The sequence below is a fragment of the Triticum aestivum genome, chromosome 6B (genome assembly GCF_018294505.1).
Source record: "Triticum aestivum cultivar Chinese Spring chromosome 6B, IWGSC CS RefSeq v2.1, whole genome shotgun sequence".
Classification (NCBI taxonomy): Eukaryota; Viridiplantae; Streptophyta; class Magnoliopsida; order Poales; family Poaceae; genus Triticum; species Triticum aestivum.
This window is the reverse complement of record NC_057810.1, coordinates 289,910,070-289,935,965: the sequence shown is the minus strand read 5'-3', so window position 1 is coordinate 289,935,965 and position 25,896 is coordinate 289,910,070.

Genomic DNA, 25,896 nt, shown 5'->3' with positions numbered 1-25,896 from the left:
AGACTTACAGGGACAGGCATCCATGACCCAGCTTCGAACGTGTCGGTCATCAGCAAGTGGGTCCGGGCTGTAGCATTGGGCTAGCAGGACTCCGGTAAACCGGGCTGTAGCGGGCTAACAGGACTCCGGTACTCAATGCGTGACATTTCCCCGAAGGGACAGACACAGGAACGAAGAAGGACACATGCCGGCCAGCCTAAGTGTTCCAGAGCAGTAGCAAGCTACCATGGCTCAGCGGTAACACTAGGAGACATTTCCCGGTAAGAGAGGCTACTAAAGATAAACAACTAGATAGTCAGATCCCACACATACCAAGCATTTCAATCATACACACAATATGCTCGATATGTGCAAATACAACGAAGCATCACAACATGACTCTATGACACAAGTACTTTATTTAGGGCTCAGGGAGCCATACATATCATACACAAAGGTACGGGTCTCACGACCCAACATACAAGTCATACAGTCATACAAGCCAACAGCGGAAGTACTTTGTCTGGGTACAGACAACTAGTAAAATAAAAGAGGCTTGGAAGCCTAATTATACTACGTGGTCCATCACAAGCTCAGGGTCACCACCTGGGTCTTTAGCCTACTCGTTGATGTCAACGTCTACATAGAACCCATCAGAAGGGGTTGCAGCGTCTTCTGTAAAAATGTAGATTATAGCAACATGAGTACAAAGGTACTCAGCAAGACTTACATCAGATCCTACATACATGCATAGTATCAAGAAGGGTTGGTGGAGTTATTGCAGCAAGCCAGCTTTGACTCTTGGCTAGACTATCCTACGGTACTCCAACTTGAAATAGTTTTGCGCACACGAGTCCACTATTCACCACTTCAATACACTACCGAGGATCCACCTCCGTCTTCCTACGGAAGAGCCATCCTCGGCACTCACACTTATCTTGAGGCTTTTAATAGTATCCATTTACTTGTCTATGAACTGTATAGGCAACCAAGTAGTCCTTTACCGCGGACGCGGCTATTCGAATAGATCATGTTAACCCTGCAGGGGTGTACTTCGTCATACATGTTTCCACCACTTAGCGTCTGCACATGACATGTGCTCGGCAGACTTCAAGCGAAAGCCGACGTGGGTGTAGACCACGACCTACCTAAACACTTAAGCCTCTAGTCCAGGTTTATCGCCTATTCAGGTTCCATCCGCAGGGAGTCCGGCCGAGGTTTCCCATACGGCCCCGAACGATGTGAACAGGGTTCCCGAGATACCTAACGGGTATTCGGTACACCCGGCCACGTACCTACCGCATCACAGCCCACCCCTATGGTCAGCGCTGTCCACGGCCTCCAGTAGGCTGCAAACACCAGAAACTACTTGCAACTCCTGGACAGAGAGCTAGGGTGAATAAGAAGTCGAGCGGGGTCATATTTCAGGGCCCAATGTATGGTAGTAGCTGATTCTTAAATCACACATACAGATCTCAGTGCTTAAGGTCGGCTTCAATGAAACAACCCACCATGTACTCCTACATGGCCTCTCATCGATACCTTTACCAAATCGTGTTCACCACACCACTCTCATTACCGACATAATCATTTCACTCTAGCCCATCACCCAGATGAACCAGACCTGACACGACTCTAAGCATAGCAGGCATAGCAAGGTAGGAACAACACATACATAGGCTCAATCAACTCCTACACATGCTAGTGGGTTTCATCTAGTTACTGTGGCAATGACAGGTCATGCAGAGGAAATGGGTTCAACTACCGTAGCACACAGCAGTTTGAATCGCGTTGTCTTAATGCAGTAAAAGAGAGCAGGAGCGAGAACATGGGATTGTATCGATATGATCAAATGGTTGGTTGCTTGCCTGATGGTTCGATGCACGGATACGGTTCTTCGTTAGGGTAATCACGGTACTCCTCGGGAACAGATCCTGTCGCAAAGGACACCGATACACAAGCATTACCAAACAATATGCAACAATATGATGCATGCATGAAACATGGCAATATGAGTGTGTTGGGCTAATGCAACTAAAACCAGAAGGGTTTGAGCAAATTTGAATCAAAGATTCAAATTTCAAATTCAAATATGGCCTCTTAAAGTGCTTTTCCTTGTTCTGATTAAAACATCAATTTAACTTGTTTGATCATGCATGAAAATAGTACAGATGGATAGATTGGATTTTTCTGATCATTTTTCATATATAATTTGTCCAATTTGGAGTTACAGAATAAAAGTTATGAATTTTTGAAGTTTAATTAATATTCTGGAATTTCCTGATTTAATTTAAATCCAGAAATATAATTATTGCGCCAGCATGACGTCAGCATGACGTCAGTGGTCAACTGTGGCTGGTTGAAGTCAAACCTGACGTGTGGGGGCCACACGTCAGTGACAGGGGGGGTTAAACAGATTTAAATTAATCCTAATTACTAATTAGTGGCGCTGGGGCCCACTGTCAGTGTCAGGGGGGGTTGACTAACAGTAGTTAGCGCTAACCTAACCACCTGGCCGACAGGGCCCACGCGTCAGTGACCCTGGGGGGTCAAACCCCAGGTCGGTCAAGTCAAACCCCACCGGCGACATGACGCCGGCGAGATCCGAGACGGCGGCGAGAGTGCTTTTTGCCATTCCGGCGACCAAATGGACGGCGGAAGGCATCTACGTGTTGCTGAGGCTGAGCCGCGTCTATTGGTGGTGGTGGTTGGGCTCGGGGTGGCCGGAGTTGACGGCGGCGAGCTCGGCTGCGGCGGCCGGAGTTCGGGTGCGGTCGGGATCAGTGTTGCAGGGGGTTTGGGGAGGCGTTGGTGCGTTCTACGTGCTCCTGGTGATGTGTGGAGCACGATGGTGAGCTCGGTTGGGCGCTACGGCGACCGTGGCCACGACGGCGACATCGCCGGCGGCATGGAGCTCTCGGTCGAGGTGGAGCTAGGGCCTAGAGGTCGGGAGAGACCAGGGAAGAAGGGGGAAACGCTCCGGGGGCTCACCGCGGTTGCAGTGGGCGTCGAAGCGGGCTCGGGGACGCGCCGGAGACGACGAATTTGACGGCGACGGTGGTCGGAGTCCGAAGAGGGGAACGGCGACGTGGCAGCGATGCAGGGCTTCCGGGGACCCGTGGAGCGGTGGGGAGGAAGAGGGAGTTGTGGCGGAGCTTCTGAGCTAATCGGGGGAGCGAGGGGTGGCCGGGGACGATGGCTATAGCGAACGGCGGCGACGGTCGTGTTCGGCCGAGCGAGAGAGAGAGTGAGAGAGAGGAAGGAGAGAGCCAGGGAGAGTGAGAGAGAGCAGGGGGGATCGGGACGGGCTGCGGGCGTCGTCCACGCGGCCAGGAGGGCGTCGGCAAGCAGGAGGTGGCCGCGCGGCCGCGCGCGCGCGAGCACGCAGCAGCATCGGGGCGTGGGGAGGAAGACGACGGGGAGCTACAGTGCTGGGCTGGGTCGGTTGCTGGCTGGGCCGGCCGGCTGGCTGGGCCGCACAGGTAAGTCTTCCCCTTTCTTTTCTGTTTTCTGTTTTTATTTAATATATCTGCAACTTTGTTGAATTAAATAAAATACCTAGGCAACTCCAAAAATCACCAAACTACTCCTGGTCCAAAGTTGGATTATTTCCAACATGAAACATTTTAGTTTGGAGATATTTGAGCATTTAAATATTTTATATTATTTTAAATGCCCAAATTCAAATATCTATGATTTAATTCAAAAACCCTAGGATGGCCTAGGAAAATGTGCACCACTTTTGGCAGAGGTTCTGAACCAAGGCAAAAATGATGGGCATTTTAGAAGGGCATTTCAGGTTCATTGAAAAATATTTTAGTAAACCCTAGTTGGTTTCAGAGGGGACTGGGGGTTCTGTCATCCCCATTTCAAGTTTCTGATGAAAGAGTAAACATGATGCAACACTCTAATGCATGACTAGCTAGGTTGTGACACGGTCTGGCACGCTGCTCTTCGAATGGAACGCACGTCATATTGCATTCGTGCACACATGTTGGACGGCAATTGAGAACCGACCATAGGCACACTCCCCGCCCCCGCAAGTCGGGTGACTTAATAGAAGAGGGAGACGAGCGATAGTACTAGAGAAGTGTTGTACTACGTTGGTGCATGGACGATCCCTGCAAGACACGGAAGATCAGTTCGACCATGCATGTGACCAGACACCAGCAAACACGCCTGGATTGGCTATCGTCTACTTATCATGCAGGTTGTGTTGTACATGGCTGTAGTTGTGGTGAGAAATCTAAAAAAAGGTTTCTTGTCATCAAGGAAAATTAGGTGTCATGTGCTTCGGATCACTGCGAGGGTTAAACAGCGACAACTGAGTTGGGCTAGTCATTGGGGGCACATGAACGAACAGTGACTACTCGGCTGCCATCTAGGTCAAGCCGGCTATGTTAATTAGGACATCTATCGACGGACCCCTTTTCTACGAGTTTATCTTTAATTTGAGCTTTGTTCCTCATCTAGTTTGTCCGTCGGGATTCATGTTGTCTCCTTTTGGCAGTGAGGTCAGATCAAAATGACAACAACTATGCCTCCGGGCCACGTGCATGAAGACTTCTCGACAGTCATTGACGAGGTCAAGCCGGCTCCGGTAGACAAAAGAAAACTAAGTACGACTCCACTATATAGGCAGTATCCTTCGCGCTTGCTTGCTAGTGTTGCTGTCTTCACATTGTCTCAGCCTCTCCAGATCTAAACATGACAGCGGTGGCCACACTCTCTCTCTTTCTCTGCTCACCGCTGGTCACAGATCCAGCCGGATCCTCTCCGTCGGGGAAGGTGAGAAGGTGCAACGTTCACGCGGTCGTCCTCCGCGACGGCTCTTACCCACTGATGGGCGCGTCGCGATCAGCCTGCCTTGCCGTTCTCACACAAGCACCGCTGGAGAGGGAGGGCCTCCGACCCCTTCTTCCTCGCTGCCGTAGTGTGGGCAGATCCGGCCTCCCGCTGCCCACCTAGCGACATCCCGGCGACCATCAGGTAAAACTTCCTTCGAAACCGGCCTTGCTCTACTTCCCGAGCTCCTGACGTTGCTACATTTGTAACTTTTACTATTTCTCAGGCCCCCTCGTAGATAGGATCGATTGGCTGTTCGAAAACCACCTAATTTTTTTATGTTTAAGAGGTAAAACTAGTTCATGCACTCGAATCTAGCACTACTTGGTTCAAACAAGGAAGAAAGGGGGTGGGGGTGGGGGAGGATTTGTTACCTGAATCTAGGACTTGGTCGAAAGAGGAAATAATGGGGGCAAAAAGTAGCAGAGACTGGCTATCCAACTGGTCTCTAGGTCTAATAGGGAAATAATGGGAAACGCAGTACAAACTCAATATAAACCCGATCTATTGGATGAAAAAGGAAAGAAAGTGGGGACTGGGGGACAAGTTAACAGAGTAAGTCCAGCACTAGATTTGCTAGCCTCACACAGTATAAGGTGGCTATACCAAACAAAAATGGGACCAACCCAGATATCCTGTTCTGATGTTTGTTGCCCCGAGCCACTCTTATGTAATGCCACAGGTAAAATGTAGAAGTCACACTATTAAAAGTAAGGACACGTTAAAACAATGTTGTTCTCAATGTAATGCCTCTAGTAATATGAATCAATGGCACTTCTTTACATGTCCTGCTAAAATTTCCAATTAGACTAGCCACAGTGGGAGTAACTTCAGCAGTAACATCGAGTCCAACTCAGCAAATTTGCATATGTGGCAGTGAGTTAATGAGGAGAGAGATAGTTATAGTAACTTAGCTAGTTACTGTAACATCACATGTCCCAATGCAATATGAGTCTATAATCTAATAAATGAAGCTTTGCGTGTTACCACACTTATGTTACTACCCACTATGAAGGTAGTAACATAGTCTAGGGATATGTGTATGCTACTAGTGTATGTTACTCACCATTGTGGCTAGTCTTAATATAAGTTGGTTCTTTTCATTAGAAATGTAACTGTCCTGGTCTGCCTACTCTCTCGTGCCCAAAGTAATGTAGTATTTAACGGTTGTCATAGTTAATCACAATGCCCACACTAATATCTAGCAATGCCACTGCTTTAGAAATTGCTACTGTCCTTGTAGGATTGCCATTCAGATAAGGAACATGCTTCTTTTCATTTGATGCATGCTTCTTCACTTGTTAGTCACCCTCCTTTCCACCTTTTTTGTGCAAACAGAGATATACATTTCACGCTCGATCTTAGTTGAACTGCACAAATGATATCCAAATTATAGTTGAGCATTCCAGGAGCTTCACAACCAACCTTGATGTTGCTCAATTTTATTGCAACTAATGAAGAAGAAGCTCTGTGGGTTTCGTTTTCTGATGGAAATGGAACCGGGGTGGAGCCCTTTTCTTAAAAAAATTTGAAGAAGAAGCTGCTAGCTCACGGGGCATTGCTTCATTTTAGGTGAATTGCACCAAAAGGTCCCATGAATTGAATCATCCATGTTTGTGACTGAAAGAGCCAGCTTTAGCATCCCAGTCTAAGCAGCCCCGCCCACCATCCTTGCGACGCACGGTACACCTTGTTTGCCACCTGCTCGACCCTTGTGTCACTGATAAAATGAAGTAATAATACAGTTAAAATAGAGCAAGTGTCATCTCTATCATTTCATTTCCAATGTAGATAAAGAAAGTGCTTCTCTTTGTTAAAGTATGTTTCATCAACTAGTCCCATTGTTAATTTTTAAGCATTTGTGCAAACTGGGGTGCTTAATTTTATTTGATATGTACAAAAATACAGATTTGAATGTCTCAAGGCGCCTCCTTGTACTACTACTGTACACTGGCAGAAGGTGTATCTGGGAGACTTGGGACGATGTCCAGTATGAGGCGTCGCAGGGCCTATCTCGCCCTCGCAGCATGGCATACTATGATACTATCGCAATATTTTGTTCTATTTATTTTGTGTGTTTCATTAACTAGTGCCACTATAATGTAATCACGCTTTTCCATTATCTATGTAAACAGGGTTATTCAGCTGCATTTTGGTGGAACATCACAAATGTACGTATGGAACCGGCATATATGCAGAGTGCGAGGTGTGCCAAGTAAAAATTACCGACACCAACCATGCTGCATGCAGGCATTGGCATCCACCACCACCAGTGGGATGTGTGGCGCTCTCTGTGGACGGATCTTTCTCGGCAGCAAATCCTCTAACCAAATACTAGTAGCTTATATTGGCAGTTTTCTAGGGAGTACTCTTTTCTGAAAGAAGCGCCAATCTATTTTTCTTTATTTGTAAACTGCGACACAACTTGGACCCAAAGGTCCAGAGCTATTTTAGGGTGATTGGCGTAGTACTCGGAGACTGATTGTAAGCATGATTTTGATTAGCTGTCACACTGATTATAAGCATGAGCAGGTGGAAGATTAGGTTAGTGCGAAGCTTACCTTAAACCCAACCGCCGTCGTTGAAACGAGGCGAGCGTCAAGGGAACCGTGGAGAACGGCGGGGAAGCGACGTCGCGCCATCCGGCCTCCTCTTGCGGTGGGAAAACGAATACTCCTGTGGCTCCGGCTGGCTCTGCACCCTCACGAATGGCACACCATACTCGATCGATTCGTTATCCTCTGGGTGCTTGACCTTTGACCTGTACCCCCACCACCTCCGCCTGACTATCGCCTCGGGCGAATCTGTCTGCTCGATCGCCCATAGGATATACTCGATGAACTCAGAGGACTGCGGCGTGACTGCCGCCGAGGAGTACATGTACATCGCCGCCCTCATCGCCGCCCTCTCACTCTTTCGCATACATTGCCACATGGATTGCACCGTCCTCGAAATCTCCCACTCATTGTCAAAACAAACTAAGGATCTCCTTCAACCTAGCTAACTTTTCCTGGTCGCTGCTGGTGATCTGCCTGATTCGCTGGTACATCCTCTCCATAGATGTCCTTCTGAGTGGTCCGGTGCTAGCTTTTGAAGATGGGAGGAGGAGACAGTGGTCTTGCAATAGAGAAGAGGGAGAGGAGAGGAGGTGGTTTTGGAATGGAGATGATGGAGAGGAGAGGAGGTGGTTTTGCAATGGAGAGAAGATCAGAAGAGGGAGAGGCAAGACGGTGGTTTTGGAATGGAGATGATGGAGAGGAGAGGAGGTGGTTTTGGAATGGAGATGATGGGGAGGAGAGGAGGTGGTTTTGCATTAGAGAAGAGGGTGAGGAGCGCGCGACAGCGATTTAGGATTGGGTGAGAGGGCTCGTGTGCTGTGACTGGATCAAAATCAAAATCAATTTACCCTTCAATTAATAAAGCGACCCCACATTAACTAGTCTCCCTTTTATTCTGGGTCATGATTGACCATGATTTTCGCACATAAAATATATGTTATATGTTGCAAAAATAATATAATTTGAAAGTACATTCAGATACGAACCAAACAATACAATTTTTGGTGACATGCATTCACATTTTGCTTGTCAAATACAGTACGTGGTCAAACTTTGACCCAAAATACGCAAAACAACAAAAAAAATACTTCCAAGACCAGCGCCGCTCTTCCGCTCTTCTCCTCTTAAACCACCGCTGCTCCTCTCCTATTCCAATCTAAATCCAGCGCCGCTCCTCTCCACTTCCATTTCAAAACCACCTCCCCTCCTCTCCTGTTCCAGTCCAAAACCAGCGTCGCTCCTCTCCAGTTCTAATCCAAAACCTGTGCTGCTCCTCTCCTCTTCCATTCAAAAACCATCGCCGGTGAGTGAAGGTGCTATGGAGAAGTAGATCGATGGAGGAGTACAACCGATACGTGAGGATCGCAGACGGTGACCCTGTGAAGCTAGCTAGGATGTTGGAGATACAATCCTGGTTTGACAACAAGGACCAACTAGCAGCGACGGCGACATCCATGGCCAAATATCTGCAACAGAGCGAAGGCGGCGATACTCCTGGAGGGAGTCGCGCTGGAGTACATAGAGCTGCTCCTCTGGGCCATGGAGCAAACAGATTCACCGAATCCGAGGGTGAGGGAGCGGTGCTGGGAGTATCGATCCCAGATGGAGCATCCACCAAAGATTGAAGGATCGAGCATCTACAGGGTGCCGTTTGTGAGGGTGTCCTGCCAGAGCGAGCCGGTGGAGTCTTCGTCAACCGAACCCAACTGCAAGAGGAGAAAAGCAGTTGGCCCGATGACGCTTCCCCGCCATCGTCTCCCTCGCCGTTCACATCGTCTCATGGGGCGGCTGTCTACCGCCAAGGAATAGGAGGGGGCTGCCCCCCCAGCCCAATAGTCGGGAAGGTTGTGAATTGTCAGGAGGAGCTTAGGGTTGTCAGTATTTGCAGGTTGTGAATTGTGTTTTGTGTTGTGTATTTTGAGAGTACTTTCAGATATGAATGTCTTTTGAATTTCAGATTTGCAGTATTGAGCATATGAAGAATTTTATGAATTCTAGAGATGTCAGGACCCCGACTCGATGTCACATCGATCTAGCTGGTAACACCTCATATCACTTTGTGGCCTCACGCACGGTATCCCCACGGGTGTCGTCTTACCTTTTCCCGGGACCGTTTGCGCCTTTTGGCTCACGTATATGATAGTGTCGCTAGCATCCATATGATAAAGAGCCCGGGCTGACATGACTAGTCGTAAACCCAAAGTGGCACAGACTTACAGGGACAGGCATCCATGACCCAGCTTCGAACGTGTCGGTCATCAGCAAGTGGGTCCGGGCTGTAGCACTGGGCTAGCAGGACTCCGGTAAACCGGGCTGTAGCGGGCTAACAGGACTCCGGTACTCAAAGCGTGACATTTCCCCAAAGGGACAGACACAGGAACGAAGAAGGACACATGCCGGCCAGCCTAAGTGTTCCAGAGCAGTAGCAAGCTACCATGGCTCAGCGGTAACACTAGGAGACATTTCCCGGTAAGAGAGGCTACTAAAGATAAACAACTAGATAGTCAGATCCCACACATACCAAGCATTTCAATCATACACACAATATGCTCGATATGTGCAAATACAACGAAGCATCACAACATGACTCTACGACACAAGTACTTTATTTAAGGCTCAGGGAGCCATACATATCATACACAAAGGTACGGGTCTCACGACCCAACATACAAGTCATACAGTCATACAAGCCAACAACGGAAGTACTTTGTCTGGGTACAGACAACTAGTAAAATAAAAGAGACTTGGAAGCCTAACTGTAGTACGTGGTCCATCGCAAGCTCAGGGTCACCACCTGGGTCCTTAGCCTACTCGTTGATGTCAACGTCTACATAGAACCCATCAGAAGGGGTTGCAGCGTCTTCTGTAAAAATGTAGATTATAGCAACATGAGTACAAAGGTACTCAGCAAGACTTACATCAGATCCTACATACATGCATAGTATCAAGAAGGGTTGGTGGAGTTATTGCAACAAGCCAGCTCTGACTCTTGGCTAGACTATCCTACGATACTCCAACTTGAAATAGTTTTGCGCACACGAGTCCACTAATCACCACTTCAATACACTACCGAGGATCCACCTCCGTCTTCCTACGGAAGAGCCATCCTCGGCACTCACACTTATCTTGAGGCTTTTAGTAGTTTCCATTTACTTGTCTATGAACTGTATAGGCAACCAAGTAGTCCTTTACCGCGGACGCGGCTATTCGAATAGATCATGTTAACCCTGCAGGGGTGTACTTCTTCATACATGTTTCCACCACTTAGCGTCTGCACACGACATGTGCTCGGCAGACTTCAAGCGAAAGCCGACGTGGGTGTAGACCACGACCTACCTAAACACTTAAGCCTCTAGTCCAGGTTTATCGCCTATTCAGGTTCCATCCGCAGGGAGTCCGGCCGAGGTTTCCCATACGGCCCCGAACGATGTGAACAGGGTTCCCGAGATACCTAACGGGTATTCGGTACACCGTGCCACGTACCTACTGCATCACAGCCCACCCCTACGGTCAGCGCTGTCCACGGCCTCCAGTAGGCTACAAACACCAGAAACTACTTGCAACTCCTAGACAGAGAGCTAGGGTGAATAAGAAGTCGAGCGGGGCCATATTTCAGGGCCCAATGTATGGTAGTAGCTGATTCTTAAATCACACATACAGATCTCAGTGCTTAAGGTCGGTTTCAATGAAACAACCCACCATGTACTCCTACATGGCCTCTCATCGATACCTTTACCAAATCGTGTTCACCACACCACTCTCATTACCGACATTAACATTTCACTCTAGCCCATCACCCAGATGAACCAGACCTGACACGACTCTAAGCATAGCAGGCATAGCAAGGTAGGAACAACACATACATATGGCTCAATCAACTCCTACACATGCTAGTGGGTTTCATCTAGTTACTGTGGCAATGACAGGTCATGCAGAGGAAATGGGTTCAACTACCGTAGCACACAGCAGTTTGAATCGCGTTGTCTTAATGCAGTAAAAGAGAGCAGGAGCGAGAACATGGGATTGTATCGATATGATCAAATGGTTGGTTGCTTGCCTGATGGTTCGTTGCACGGATACGGTTCTTCGCTAGGGTAATCAGGGTACTCCTCGGGAACAGATCCTGTTGCAAAGGACATCGATACACAAACATTACCAAACAATATGCAACAATATGATGCATGCATGAAACATGGCAATATGAGTGTGTTGGGCTAATGCAACTAAAACCAGAAGTGTTTGAACAAATTTGAATCAAAGATTCAAATTTCAAATTCAAATATGGCCTTTTAAAGTGCTTTTCCTTGTTCTGATTAAAACATCAATTTAACTTGTTTGATCATGCATGAAAATAGTACAGATGGATAGATTGGATTTTTTTGATCATTTTTCATATATAATTTGTCCAATTTGGAGTTACAGAATAAAAGTTATGAATTTTTGAAGTTTAACTAATATTCTGGAATTTCCTGATTTAATTTAAATCCAGAAATTCAATTACTGCGTCAGCCTGACGTCACAGTGGCATCAGCAGGTCAACAGGGCTGGCTCGGGTCAAACCTGACGTGTGGGGTCCACACGTCAGTGACACAGGGGCTAATCCCGCGTTGACCCGGGCTGGTTAGCTTTGACTAAGCCCTGGGGCCCACTTGTCAGCGTCAGTAGGTGGGGGGTTAGTGACTAATTAACTAGGCCACGTCAGCCTGCCGGAGTTCTGGCCGGCGGCGACCATTAGCGCGGCGGCGAGAGTGGTTTTGGTCGTTTCGGCCACCAAATGGACCGCGGAGGCCACCGGAGTGGAGCTGAGGGCAACCCGCAGCTCTTGGCGGAGCCTGTTGGGGTCGGGGTGGCCGGAGTCGACGGCGATGAGCTCGGCTGCGGCGGCCGGAGTTCGGGTGCGGTCGGGATCAGTGTTGCAGGGGGTTTGGGGAGGCGTAGGTGCGTTCTACGTGCTCCTGGTGATGTGTGGAGCACGATGGTGTGCTCGGTTGGGCGCTATGGTGACCGTGGCCACGACGGCGACATCGCCGGCGGCGTGGAGCTCTCGGTCGAGGTGGAGCTAGGGCCTAGAGGTCGGGAGAGACCAGGGAAGAAGGGGGAAACGCTCCGGGGGCTCACCGCGGTTGCAGAGGGCGTCGAAGCGGGCTCGGGGACGCGCCGGAGACGACGAATTTGACGGCGACGGTGGTCGGAGTCCGAAGAGGGGAACGGCGACGTGGCGGCGATGCAGGGCTTCCGGAGACCCGTGGAGCGGTGGGGAGGAAGAGGGAGTTGTGGCGGAGCTTCTGAGCTTGTCGGGGGAGCGAGGGGTGGTCGGAGACGACTGCTACGGCGAACGGTGGCGACGGTGGTGTTCGGCCGTGTGAGAGAGAGAGCGAGGGAGAGGAAGGAGAGAGCCGGGGAGAGTGAGAGAGAGCAGGGGGGATCGGGACGGGCTGCGGGCGTCGTCCACGCGGCCAGGAGGGCGTCGGCAAGCAGGAGGTGGTCGCGCGGCCGTGCGCGCGCGAGCACGCAGCAGCTTCGGGGCGTGGGGAGGAAGACGACGGGGAGCTACAGTGCTGGGCTGGGTCGGTTGCTGGCTGGGCCGGCCGGCTGGCTGGGCCGCACAGGTAAGTCTTCCCCTTTCTTTTCTGTTTTCTGTTTTTATTTAATATATCTGCAACTTTGTTGAATTAAATAAAATACCTAGGCAACTCCAAAAATCACCAAACTACTCCTGGCTCATAGGTGGATTATTTCCAACATGAAACATTTTAGTTTGGAGATATTTGAGCATTTAAATATTTTATATTATTTTAAATGCCCAAATTCAAATAGTTATGATTTAATTCAAAAACCCTAGGATGGCCTAGGAAAATGTGCACCACTTTTGGCAGAGGTTCTGAACCAAGGCAAAAATGATGGGCATTTTAGAAGGGCATTTCAGGTTCATTGAAAATTATTTTAGTAAACCCTAGTTGGTTTCAGAGGGAACTGGGGGTTCTGTCATCCCCATTTCAAGTTTCTGATGAAAGAGTAAACATGATGCAACACTCTAATGCATGACTAGCTAGGGTGTGACAAGAGATCTATTTTTAGCACTTAAAAAATGTAGTTTCATAGGAGTATAAAAGTGCAGACGAGAAGAAACTGCAAGTTTCAGTTTTAGATAAGAAACTGCAAGTTCAGTTTCAGATAAGAAACTGCAACTTTCAGAGGCAGAGCATTTATATTAACACGTCCTTTTCAAACAGGGTTAACATCATGTTGGAAGTTTTATTCATGGTCTATAATGGAACTACCAGCCAGTTAACATCATGCAGATCAACATTCATGCATAGCACATCTTCATATGATGCACAGTCAAAATGCCCACACAATGTCGAGTGTGCGAAACATTGAGAAAACGAGGGATGAAGTTTTGGCAAATGTTGGACGTGGTTTTGGGCTGCCCCGTCTAGGCTTTCATTTTTAACATGCGCAGCCCTCGACCTCAGATTGGAGGGCCTGTTTGTATTTTCTTAGGGCCGTCATGTATCGACTGGCCTATGTACCTCCCAACCGAGGTTTTATTTTTGGCAGCCCAATTTATTTATTTTTTTGAAGAATATGCAGAGGTCTGTTCTATTTTTCTATATAAGAATAGGAACGCCAGGTACAACTTATGTTTCCCTTCTAACTATATTATATATATTTAAATTATTGTATATGTTATTATATATTATTTTTATTGTCATCATATATTTAACATATACTTACATATGTAAGAAAACAATATCCCACATCTTATTAACTTATAAAAATAATTTCTTAACAAATAAAATCCCGGATTGTTTTGGCATGAAAATCCTAGTGATTGTGTACAAAAGCTTGGTAAGATTTAAGGATGAATGTAATAATATCACTTATTATTTAAATATATTTATAACAAAATGCTCAGCCCTTTTTTATTTTTTGACAACATTGCTGGCCCAACCCAACATTATAATTAGAATCAGCCCAACAAAATCGTGTATTTAGAGAAATAAAATAAATGGGCCGCATGGACGCTACATTAATTGTTCACCCAGCCCAGCTAATGGCTGTAATTCAAAAAAAATATCAAATTGACTGTAATCTCTTGTCTTCTTCCTCCAGTGCTGCCGGGACCACCTCCCGCCTCCTGCTGCTAGCAGTTCTGCTTAGCACGCTTCGCTATGAAGAGCTACTCCACCATTGGCCAGGCCGTCCCTCCACCCCTCCACACCTCCTGTTCTTCTCCACCGACTGCCGAACTACACCGCACTAGAACTAGTTAACCCTCGTACACCTCTCCGTTTGTGACTCTACACCCGCGTCTGCCCATCTCTGGCTCATTGCTATCTGAGGCCTCGTCGTTGTCCACCACCTTGGATGTGCTCGGCGCGGCGTGGTCAACATGGTCAATGAACAACACCATCAGAAGTAGACTGTTCGTGGAGAGGCTGACAGCTGGGTCCACGGTCGCACACAAGGAAATGCCTCCTTATTACATGCAAAATAATGATTCCTCCACCTGACATCTAGGACCCACCGGAAGGGCCTCTGTATTTCACGAAAAAAACATGCCCCCCGCTAACTTGTCGGACCAACCAGCTATCTTCGAACGCAAGGAAGTGCCTCCTTATTACGCACAAAAAAATGAATACTCCCCCTGCCAGCTGGAACCCAGCATACTGGGAGGCTGACTTGTGGGCCTACCAAGTTGACGGGTACGGAGGGCTTTGTCAACTCAGTCAATATGAATGATTCTAGCTCCTGTTACCGTACGATGTTCATCCAACGATTGTAGTGCTTCTTCGACCTCTGGTCTTCTTGCTCCAGCCGCCCAAACCAGCGCCGGTTGTGCCACATGCTCCTGCCTCCCGTGGCCGGCTGTGATGCCACGGAGGCCTCACCGACCCTATATTCCCACCGCTGGCCAGGCCATCCGTCTACTCACCCACACCCCCTGTTATTCTGCGGCGACAGCAGCCTCACACCGCAGCCGAACCAGTGAACCCTCGTACTCCTCTTCGCGTGGGCATCCACTGCTGTGTCTTCCCTGGCTCTGAGTCGTCCCCTTCCTAGGCCTCGCCGTCGTCCACTGCCATGGTTCTCTCGGCGCGGCGTGGTCAACGTGGTCAAGGAACAACTTCCATCGGACATTGACTGTACGTGGAGAGGCTGACAGCTGGGTCCATGGCCGCAACAAGGAAGTGCCTCCTTATTACGTGGAAAATAATGATTCCTCCACCTGACAGCGGGGACCCATCGGACGGGACACCGTATTTCGCGAAAAAAAGTTTCCCCCTGACTCCTGGACCCACCACCTACATCTTCGCATGCAAGGAAGTGCGTCCGAGAAAAAAATGATTCACCCCCCTGACTGATGGGACCCACCAGCTACATCTTCGCACGCAAGGAAGCGCGTCCGGGTAAAAAAACGATTCACCCCCCTGACTGCTGGGACCCACCAGCTACATCTTCGCACGCAAAGGAAGTGCGTCCAGGCAAAAAAAATGATTTGCCCCTCTGACTGCTGGGACCCACCCGCTACATTTTCGCACGCAAGGAACTGCCTGACAGTCGTGACCCACCTGGTCGAAGCGTACGTAGCATTGTCATTCTGGTCACGAACGTGTACGTAAATATATACTGGTCATTGTATAGGCACATGCGTGTCGTAGTAGAGGCGCGCATGTAGCATGCACACGTATGTACAACGGCAAGGGTGCAAGAAAGAAAATACGGCCACGTACGTACATACGGGCGGGGTCTCGAATGCCTACTCACGCATACGTACAAGGCTGGGTCAGAACAGAGAAACAGAGTCGTCGTCATGTTCATGGGGAGGCAACGGAATGCGCCGTGTTCATGGGGAGGCAACGGAATGCGTCTTGTTCATCGGGAGGCAACGGAACGCGTGGGAGCCAACCGGCTTGGACGGAACAGGCGACGGAAACGAGGCCTGGCGTACCACACAACGGAGGAAACGGCCTTGTGTTCGACCGGCCACATTCGGAATGGGGTCCTGTTGATCGGGACGGGTGTGGCGTACCGCAAAACGGAGGAAATGGACCTCCTACGGTCGAAACGGGGGTCCTGTTGATCGGGAGGGGTGTGGCATACCGCAAAACGGAGGAAACGGACCTCCTACCGTCGAAACGGGGGTCCTGTTGGTCGGGAGGGGTGTGGCGTACCACAAAACGGACGAACGGACTTGTGTTGGAGCGCTACGGTCGAAACGGGGGTCCTGTTCATCGGGAGGGGTGTGGCGTACCGCAAAACAGGACTCCACGGGATACTGTTCATCTCCACCGTCAACCTCCTCCATCCTCCACGGGCTACCGTCGACCTCCTCCAGCCTCCACGGGCTCCTGTTCTTCCAGCCTCCACCGCGCGCTACTCCACCGGCTACTGTTCAACCACAACTCCACCGTCTACTGTTCATCCAGCCCTCCACACCACGGGGTCCTGTCCACGGCCACCCCTCCACCGTCTACTGGTCATCCAGCCCTCCACACCATGGGGTCCTGCTCATCCGGAGGCAACGCCACCGCTCACTGTTCATCCACCCCCCCCCCCACAGCGCTCACTGTTCATCCTAGAGGCAGCATCGATCGGCTTTAGTTAGCAGCAGTAGCGAAGGAATCGCTCCATCGGTTTCAGTCAGCCATCAATCGATCGCTCGAGTTCAGTAACATGTAGCCTGCAGTGCAATCGCTCGGATTCAGTTAGAGCCCAACGCCTCGCACGGTTTCAGTTAGAGCCAATGCCTCGCACACACGTGCGTACGTGTATGAGAGAAACGCACATCGCTCGGCCCCCGACCTCCCACCGTAATCGGCAACTCCCCGAAATTCCCCGCCCCCCTCGCTTCTACCATGGTTTTTTCTATCATGGACGGCCCAAAGAATGTCATGCAACTGCGTCTCCGGCCCGCCCAGGACGAAAAGCCCATTTTCTGTCATGATTTTTTGTCATGGAAGTAGGAGCCCACCACATCTATGATGATACCGGGTTTTGTCACAATTATCATCATAGAAGTATCATATGTATGACAGAAAAAAAATTTGTTCGGCCCAAAATGTCATGGATGTGTCTTTTTTTGTAGTGCAGTGTGTACATGCAATGCATGTTAATTTGGAAGTATATTAAGTGCATGTGGATATTAAGTAGGATATTATTTGCGTGTTATTATATGATTAGCACTATTTTTGGCATGAAATTAACTGCACGCTAAACGTGTTGAGCGCTCGACATTGAAGCAGTCTAGGTCGTTGGGTGACAAGGAAAACATGTGGCTTGATGACGTTTTATATTTAATTTGATATGGCTCTAGGAGAACATTCAATCGATCACACCATAGATTTCGTTCAGTCTGACTCCGACTTTAAATTATACGATGATCGATCTAAAATAAAGGGAAATGATAAACGTTCGGATTTTAAGCATGGCAATCCGAACGTTTTTCATGGCAAATTTAGATTACGCGACGGCGGCAGGGGCGTCTTGCGATGGGAAGCGGCTCCTCTGCGATGCTCAGTGTGTCGTCGGGCATCTCACTAATAGTGATGGCAGCGTCTTGTGCCGTTGTTGGTGTACTCCTGGATGTTGGCCTAGCTTCAAGGAAGGCCGAAATGTTCTGGACTACGGAGCGAGTTAACTGGTGGGAGGAGGCAACTAGCGTTGCTGCAAGGAAGCAGTCGACGACGGCCATCCATGCCACTAAGGGGGGCACTGTCACCCGTGCAGGGACAGGCGTTGTCAACAGCACGGCGGAGACATTTGTGTGCACGGGCACCGGCACGGCGCACATGTCAATGCACATGTAGGCGCATGCGCTGGCAGGTGCACGGGCACCAGCACGGGCGTGCGCATCAGTGCACGCGCAGGCACATGCGCTGGTAGGAGCACGGGCACGTGAAAGTCGGCAGGGACCTCATGGAATCCCGTGGCATCAAGTCGGCGACAATGTGCGGCTCCCAACCCATCAATGCCACGGGGATGGGCGCTGGCACAGTCAGGGCGGCGGGAGCCAGAACGGGAGCGGGGAGACACACAACATCTTCCGGCAAGGCCACTTCAAGCTCGTCCCAAAGTGCCTTATGTTCTTGAGACTCCAGGTGGGTGTCTTCCTTAGGAAACTAGAAGACTAAGGGAAGACCATCGTGATGCTTCATGGCGTACGTTTAGGTCAGGCTGGTTGGAGGTAGACAACAGGAGAATCCGAGAGGAAGAGAGAAGATTGTAGCTATACCGAGTAGTGCGGGGTTGATTTTAAACTGCGGCGCCGGTGACATTAAAAGTGGGAGCAGTTGGGACGAAGTTGGGCGGCGGAGCCTGGTCAAAGGGCCTGCCTCCTAGTGAGCCTGCACAGCGGTCTACTCGCACGCCTCCCTGTCAGCCGGCGTAGCGGTCTGCTCGCATGCCTCCCGCCGACTCACAAGCTTGCTCGGACGACACCTGCCGATGAGAAGCGGGACTCGTGGCGGCACATAAATGCCCACGGTTTCAATAGTGAAAGCGTTCGCCTTAACGTGACAGGTCTTTGTTCAAAAATTCCTTGGCTCTTCATTTGTGCAACTTGTCTCAAATTGAAGAAAATAATTACGAAGTAATATTTGTGCCATATCACGTGACCATGCTCAGTTTCTAGAATTTATGGTCACTTTTGAATTTTCTAAAATTTAAGATCAAGGATTCGAAACAATATCGTAACCTGCATCATGCAATAAATTATCAGGCCATACATCTGTCCTGTTGTATTTCTTAAGAATGGTTTGGTCAAACATTTTGCTTAGTTAGACTTTATACAAGTTATATATGTAGAGTAAAAGGACAATCCCTCCGTACCAGTGCATTGCCTAATATATGAACTCAACTACTAGGCATGAACAAACGGGCTCAATTCTGTGCTCATCCTGGTGTAGTAGTAGTAGTACTAGGCAATGTAGTTGACGGGTGACCTTGGCGAGCGGCGACTGAGGGAATTGAACCGTGCTCAGCACGATAGGTAACGTTGTCTATTTACTAAAGCATACCTCCGTTGTTCATCGGTAGTCATTATGTACCAAGGACATGAGGGGAATTTCCTAGGGCTGTAATTCTGGCCGCCAGATATTTTGACTCGAAACGCTGAGGCTCGACTGGTTGGGGTTGCCTAATGTGCATACCACGCACGCCACCAGAAGGACATGAGCCCTATATTTTTTTTAGGATCAACAAGAGCCAAGGTCTGGCTGGTACGCCGTTGGGTCCTACCATTCGATAATATGAAATGAACCTTTTAAATTGCCGAACGAATCTATGTGTATTACAATGCCCTTATTTTCCTTGCAATTACTAATCTCAATGTGGTAATTGATTTATGACCAGTTGTTGAATGAGAGTGAATTTGTGATATAGTGATCTCAATGTGGATTTTACATTTCAGGGTATCCCTAGTAAGTTTTCCAATGCAAATTCAAACTTAAAAGATGGAGAATATGGAGGTGAGAAAACTTTGTATGTATCAAGCATATGACAACAAACACACACACACAGAGAGAGAGAGAGAGAGAGAGAGAGAGAGAGAGACGAACACAACAACAATCCAATAAGTATAATGCATCTATTTTTCCAAACCACGCATGTATGACACGAATTCAAAAATACTCCTTGTGTTCCTAAATATTAGTCTTTTCGAGATTTCAACAAGTGACTACATAGGGAGAAAAATGAGTCAATCTACACTCTAAAATATGTCTATATACATCTGTATGTGCCTGTCCATTTGAAATCACTAAAAAGACTAATATTTAGGAAGGAAGGGAGTAAAATGTAAGACATGCATGGTCCTCAATTCAATATTTAAAATGAACATGAAACTAAAACATGAATATTAAGTCTAGTCTAGTACTACAGTACATGCAAATGTTGTGTTTAGGCGGAGCTATGATTGTCGGGGCTCAACCCCTCGACCTTAGATAAAATTGTGAAGCTCTGTTTAGGGTTGTTTAGATTATGTTTGACCCCACCCTCCCAACCACCGATTGGTTGTGCACCCGCCATCCCTCCTCCTCGGGAGAATATCATGTGCCCCATACCTTAGATGCTATATGCTGATACGAGTTGCTTGGAGGTTGTAGATCTGAGATATAGCACCTCACATGATGTCTTAATATTTTTATAGGAAACCTTGATGAGTTTAAGAATTGCACAAAATTTGTACAACAACTACTTAGATGCCCTTGAATCCCATATCCAACGACCTCGAAGCTCGTATCACCATAGCATCTAAGATGAAGGAGGACATCATATTCTCATGTCTGTAAGAATATAATGTGCTACCACACCTTAGATGCTTTGGTGATACAAGCTGTTCGGAGCCGTTGGATTTGTGACCCAACACCTCCTCGGTGGTTCGAATGTTTTTTTTGCAGAAAAGCCCCCAAAGAGTTCGGCCACTTATTACAAGCACAAAGACTGCTCAGATGCCATTGGATCTCAGATCAAACGACCTCGAAGCTCGTATCATCGTAGCATCCAAGCTGCGAGAGCACCTTATGTTTTCTTGCATGAGAGAATATGAGGTGCTCCCGCACCATAGATTCTATGGTGATACGAGTTCACGGAGATCTAACGGCCCATAGTAGGTGGTTTGAATGTTTTTGCAATATACAGCTGAGAGAGTTTGGGAATTGTGCAGAAAGTACAAGTACTATGCATGTGCCATCTGATCACTGATCATACGACCTAGATGCTCATATCACCGTAGCAACTAATTAAGCTACGAGGAGCACCTAATATGAGCAACGGGGAGCCGTTGGATCCAAGATGCAGCCGCACACACGGCCTGAATGTTTTATTTGCAAAAAAACCTTTGGAGAGTTTGGAAATTGTGCATGATTACAAAGACTACTCCCAAGCCATTGGATCTCACTTCCAACGGTTTAAAAACTCGTATCACCATAGCATCTAAGATGCGGGGGCGGATGTGATATTCTATTCCGCTGTCATTTTTGTTTGTAAACTTGCAAAATACGTGTAACTCGTGTCGTTACTTGTCTAACCGCGCAAAGTGTTTGTTCAAAAAACCATCCTACACTGAAATATCGGAACAACACACGGGGGTTCCACTTGTCATTAATCAAATTTGGACCTAAAACTAACAAATCTGAAAGACGAGATTCGACTGGCAACCTGGACCACAAAGCATAAGTCGATAGCCTGAAACAACAACGGTTGTTGGCTTTGTCCCATAACTTGATTTTATATAGTATTACGTTGGGTAGAGTAGAGGGAGTGCCTTGTCAACACGTGCATGACCGTTAACTCACTTACTGGTGGGTCCCAGGTCTGCGATCTCTCTCTTCTCTCCATTGCCTAACCTTTGCACGGGCACACACAAAGAGCAGCGCTAGCTTGCCGTGGTGTTATTACAACTAAAAAAAAGCTTGGAAAATAGAAGAATTGCCTAGAACAAGAGATGTTGTGGCTGGTCGAGATGGAGCTAACCACACCTATCCTCCGTGCCACGTTAGTATGATGAAGCTGTGTGGCTAGTGTCGTGTTTTCGACCGACTGGCTGGGTCCCGAGGTTGAACCATAGGTACTACGTCTGATATAGTATATTTTTACACGCACATTTTTCCTCCATGCCGAGACGCGACACACCCTACCACGCGGTTTCGGGGCCCTCCCGGGTGGTGCACACATATATTCTTCCTGACGTGGGATGCCCTACCGCGCGTTTTCCGGGTTCTCCTCGATCGTAGCGCTGAAGCAAGTAAATGAGTCATCAAATCACGAAAGACCACCTTTCCCGCCGAGTACATCAGTGAAGCACGGTGGCTAGCTAGTTGGGCTAGTTCGATCGATTAGCTAGGCTGCCGCCACATTTGTTTTTTCACCCCTTTTTTTATCTACTTGCTGGCAGGTAAATTTAAATATCCACCGCGGCGTTGCTCTGGTGTTTGGGTGCGGCTGGGTTTTTAGTTTTTTGATTGATGGGAGCAGGCGCGGCAGGATTTTTAATTTTTTGATTGACGGGAGCAGGCGCGGCAGCAATTAGTCACGACGACTCCGCCTGTAAAACCCACTACTCCCTGTTGTGAGAAGTCGTTGACTGGTGTTTTACCATGGTGAAAACCAAAAGATTCCCCGCTCCTCGACTGGCTCCCTCCACCTTCCTATAGATTGCATTGCCTTTTAGCCATTTCGCCCCGTTTTCTTCCTCTCCCCATTGCTTCTACCTGGTACCATGGCGGCACAGCAGATGTGACAGCCTGGTTTTTGCCCTTTTTTTCTTTGCTTGATTTTCAATTGTGTTGGTTTTGAATTTGGAGTTTGGATCATTTCATTTGGACTTAACCACTTGGGTACCCCTTGATTTTCACCCAAGTGTTCCCTCTCCTCCTCTCAACCATCATTTCAGCCCTGGCCAACCCAGAAATATTGTTTGGAATATTTTTCTTAAATGAAAAATATTCATTTTGGCCTCCTAAACCTAGCTAACCCTTTGAGCTCCAAAGCAACCCCAATTTTTTCTTGCCCCAAAAATCCTGAGAAAAATCCATATTATTCTTTGGACCCTAGGGCACCTTTTTGAGAAAAAATATTTCACCACTCTTTGGAATATTTTGGCTACAGAAAATAAACTCACTTCTGGGCAGAAATGGTAATTTCTATAGCAACTACCTTTTTACTAGCTCCATTGTAGCTGGTTTTCCCTATGCCTATTTACCTTAGTAAGAGATAGTAAAACCCCAAAGCTCAGCCCTTGAATCCCAGTGGTTTCACCACAGTAACTCTCCAAAGTTACTGGTCAGTAACTTGTCAGCAGCACAAGTTTACTTCTACTGCACCTGGAACCTAACCAAACCGTGGTAACAACTCACTTTACTAAGTACTACATGCCAGGCATGTTTGTTAGTGCGTAGGGTGGCCTGATGTCACAGTTGACGCGGTGACCGCGTTCGTCCGAGTGTGCTGGCATGCAATACGCGCGCTCTGCGCGTCGCCATCGCCTCTGTTGAGCGCGTGCTCGCTGCCCAGCCGGCCAGAGCATGCCGCACCTCGCCACCATCCTCATCTCCACCTCCATAACTCCCCCTTACCGCTCGCCGATGCCGGAGCTCGCTGCAGCGAGCACGGGCACGGTCCGGCCAATGGCACAGTGCGTGCACTATGTTCGTTGCTTTCCCCCTCGCTCGTGTGCTCGTCCGTGCCTGCGCACAGTTCCTGCGTGAACACTGTCGTCTTCTCCCTCTCTCTCTGGCGCCGTTCATCGCCGGGCGCCAGGGACAGGTGTCCTCCGATGGAGCCGGAGCCCTCCTCGCCGGACGCCTATATAAGCAGCCACCCGTAGCCTCTTGAAGCACCCCCAGCCACTCCCACTCCCTCCTAGAGCCAGTAGAAGCCGCAGCCCAGCCGGGCAGGCCACGGGCTGCCGTCTTGGAGCCGAGCTCGCAGGTGATCGCCTCCGGATTGTTCCCGCAGCTCCGGCCCCTCCCAAGCCAAGGCGACCCCGCCAGGACCTCCGCCTCTCCTCCGTGAAGCCAACCCACACCATGGAGCCCCTGGAGCCGCCCCAAGCCGCCATCATCTTCATTTCTGGCAACCTCCGCCCTCTGCCTTCGCTGGAGAGGTCAAATCCGACGCTGTCCAGTCACCGCTACCTACACTACGGGTATGGGCAGGTGCGCAAACATCTTCTCCGTCGATCCCTACCTCTCGTTTGACTCCAAGAAGCTTCACCGCCGGTGTGTGCTCCGGCGAAGCGCCGCCTCCCTATGTTTCCCTCTCCCCTCCCTCCGGCCTGACTAGCGGGGCCCGCTAGTCAACCACTCATTACACGCACGAAGCGGTATGAGTGGTGGCGCCCCGGGTGTTTATGCTTTCGACGTCACCCTCCCCCCCCCCCCCCGTTTAATTATTTCAAATTCATTTAAATTCCAGGAAACTTCAAATGGCCATTTATCTATAACTCCAAATGCATTGATTCTTTTTGCATTGTGTTCTTTGTCCAAAAATCTAACAGCACCCAAAATATGGGATTTTTCCTTGCTGTCTAGACTTTCTAGTAATTTCCAGAAAGTTTCTTGATGTTTTCTTTTTGTGGTTTTGAATATTTTCAAAAGAGCCAACTTGTGCTGAGGATCACCAGGAGCTTTGTGAACCTCATCAGCACTAAGGCAAGCCACAATAACATTTTCATAGTGCCACTTCAATATTTGTGATTTTCCTACTTGAACTTATGAATATTTATGTATTTAAATTGTTTATATATTGATTATATTCTGTTAAATGCTTGTCATGTTAAAATACTTGAACTACAAAATGTTTGAAGTGAATCTTGTTGGTAATCTATGGAGAACTTAGTTGCAATTGATGAATAAATGATATGGTCATAGAGTTTGATAATTAGTTTAATTATTTTTGCATGATGAAAAATGATGAGATTGCTAGAAATGATTCTGGTATAAGCGGAGGTGTGATCTTAACCAGAGTAGTAGCATGAGTTGATGATGGCTCCGTAGGAGCGTGGTTGATTAAGTTGTTTGCATGGTTATGTGATGCATATGTTAAGTGATGCATAATATGGCATTATGACACCGGTTATTTTCACATTAAGTTGAACCTAATTATTAACTCAACTTGAATATGTTGTGACCGGGTCATGGTGCCGCTGAAACGAGTCTTTCCTAGTGCAACCACATTTGCCGGTATGGGATGGCCTTAATGCGTATCATTGTCGTTCCTCTGGTCGGTGCCTCCAATTAGGGAAGGTTATGGGCGTGTTGTACCCTTGCCCGGTAGGCAAGCATAACCTTGTGAGCCCATTGTTAAGTTAAGTTTTGATACCGGGTCCCAGAGTGGATCGTGGACACGATGGTGATCGAGGTGTCTGGAGGTAGACATGGGGCCACCCAGGACTAGCCCGATGGGGTCTGACTTGGAATGGCCGGGAGAGTGTCATGACAATGAAATGGTTTCGTCGCAACGCTGTTGGTCCACCCGAATGGGAGTGCAAGGCCATGGGTTCCGTAGTGTGGGTACAGTGTACTAACCTCTGCTGAGTGTTTTTAATCTATCGATAGCCAAGTCCACGGCTACGGACACGCTCGAAAGTAGGGTACACCATGGGTCAACACTTAATAAAATATGCACAATAAGTTTGTACTGAGGATGGCAGTGAGGCCATCGTGTTGAGTCTGGCCATGAGTTGGTCGGGTTGTGATCACCGTAAGGATCACGGTCCAAGAGTTGGTAGGGTTATGATCGCCGTAAGGATAATAGGACATGGATTGGTCGGGTGGTGATCGCCGAAAGGATCACAAGTGTGTTTTAAAATTATCATGTTTGTGGTCTGGAAATGATCACGTCCGGTAAGCACGTCCGTGAAACAAGTACCAGTTCAACATAGTCACAGCATATTGGATGTATGGTTGCATTGTTACTTAAATGGTTTGTCATTATGTTTATGCTTATTGTGATCTTGCAAGTACATTCAATGTACTCACCTGGCGTGTCATACCAGATTTCAGGAAAG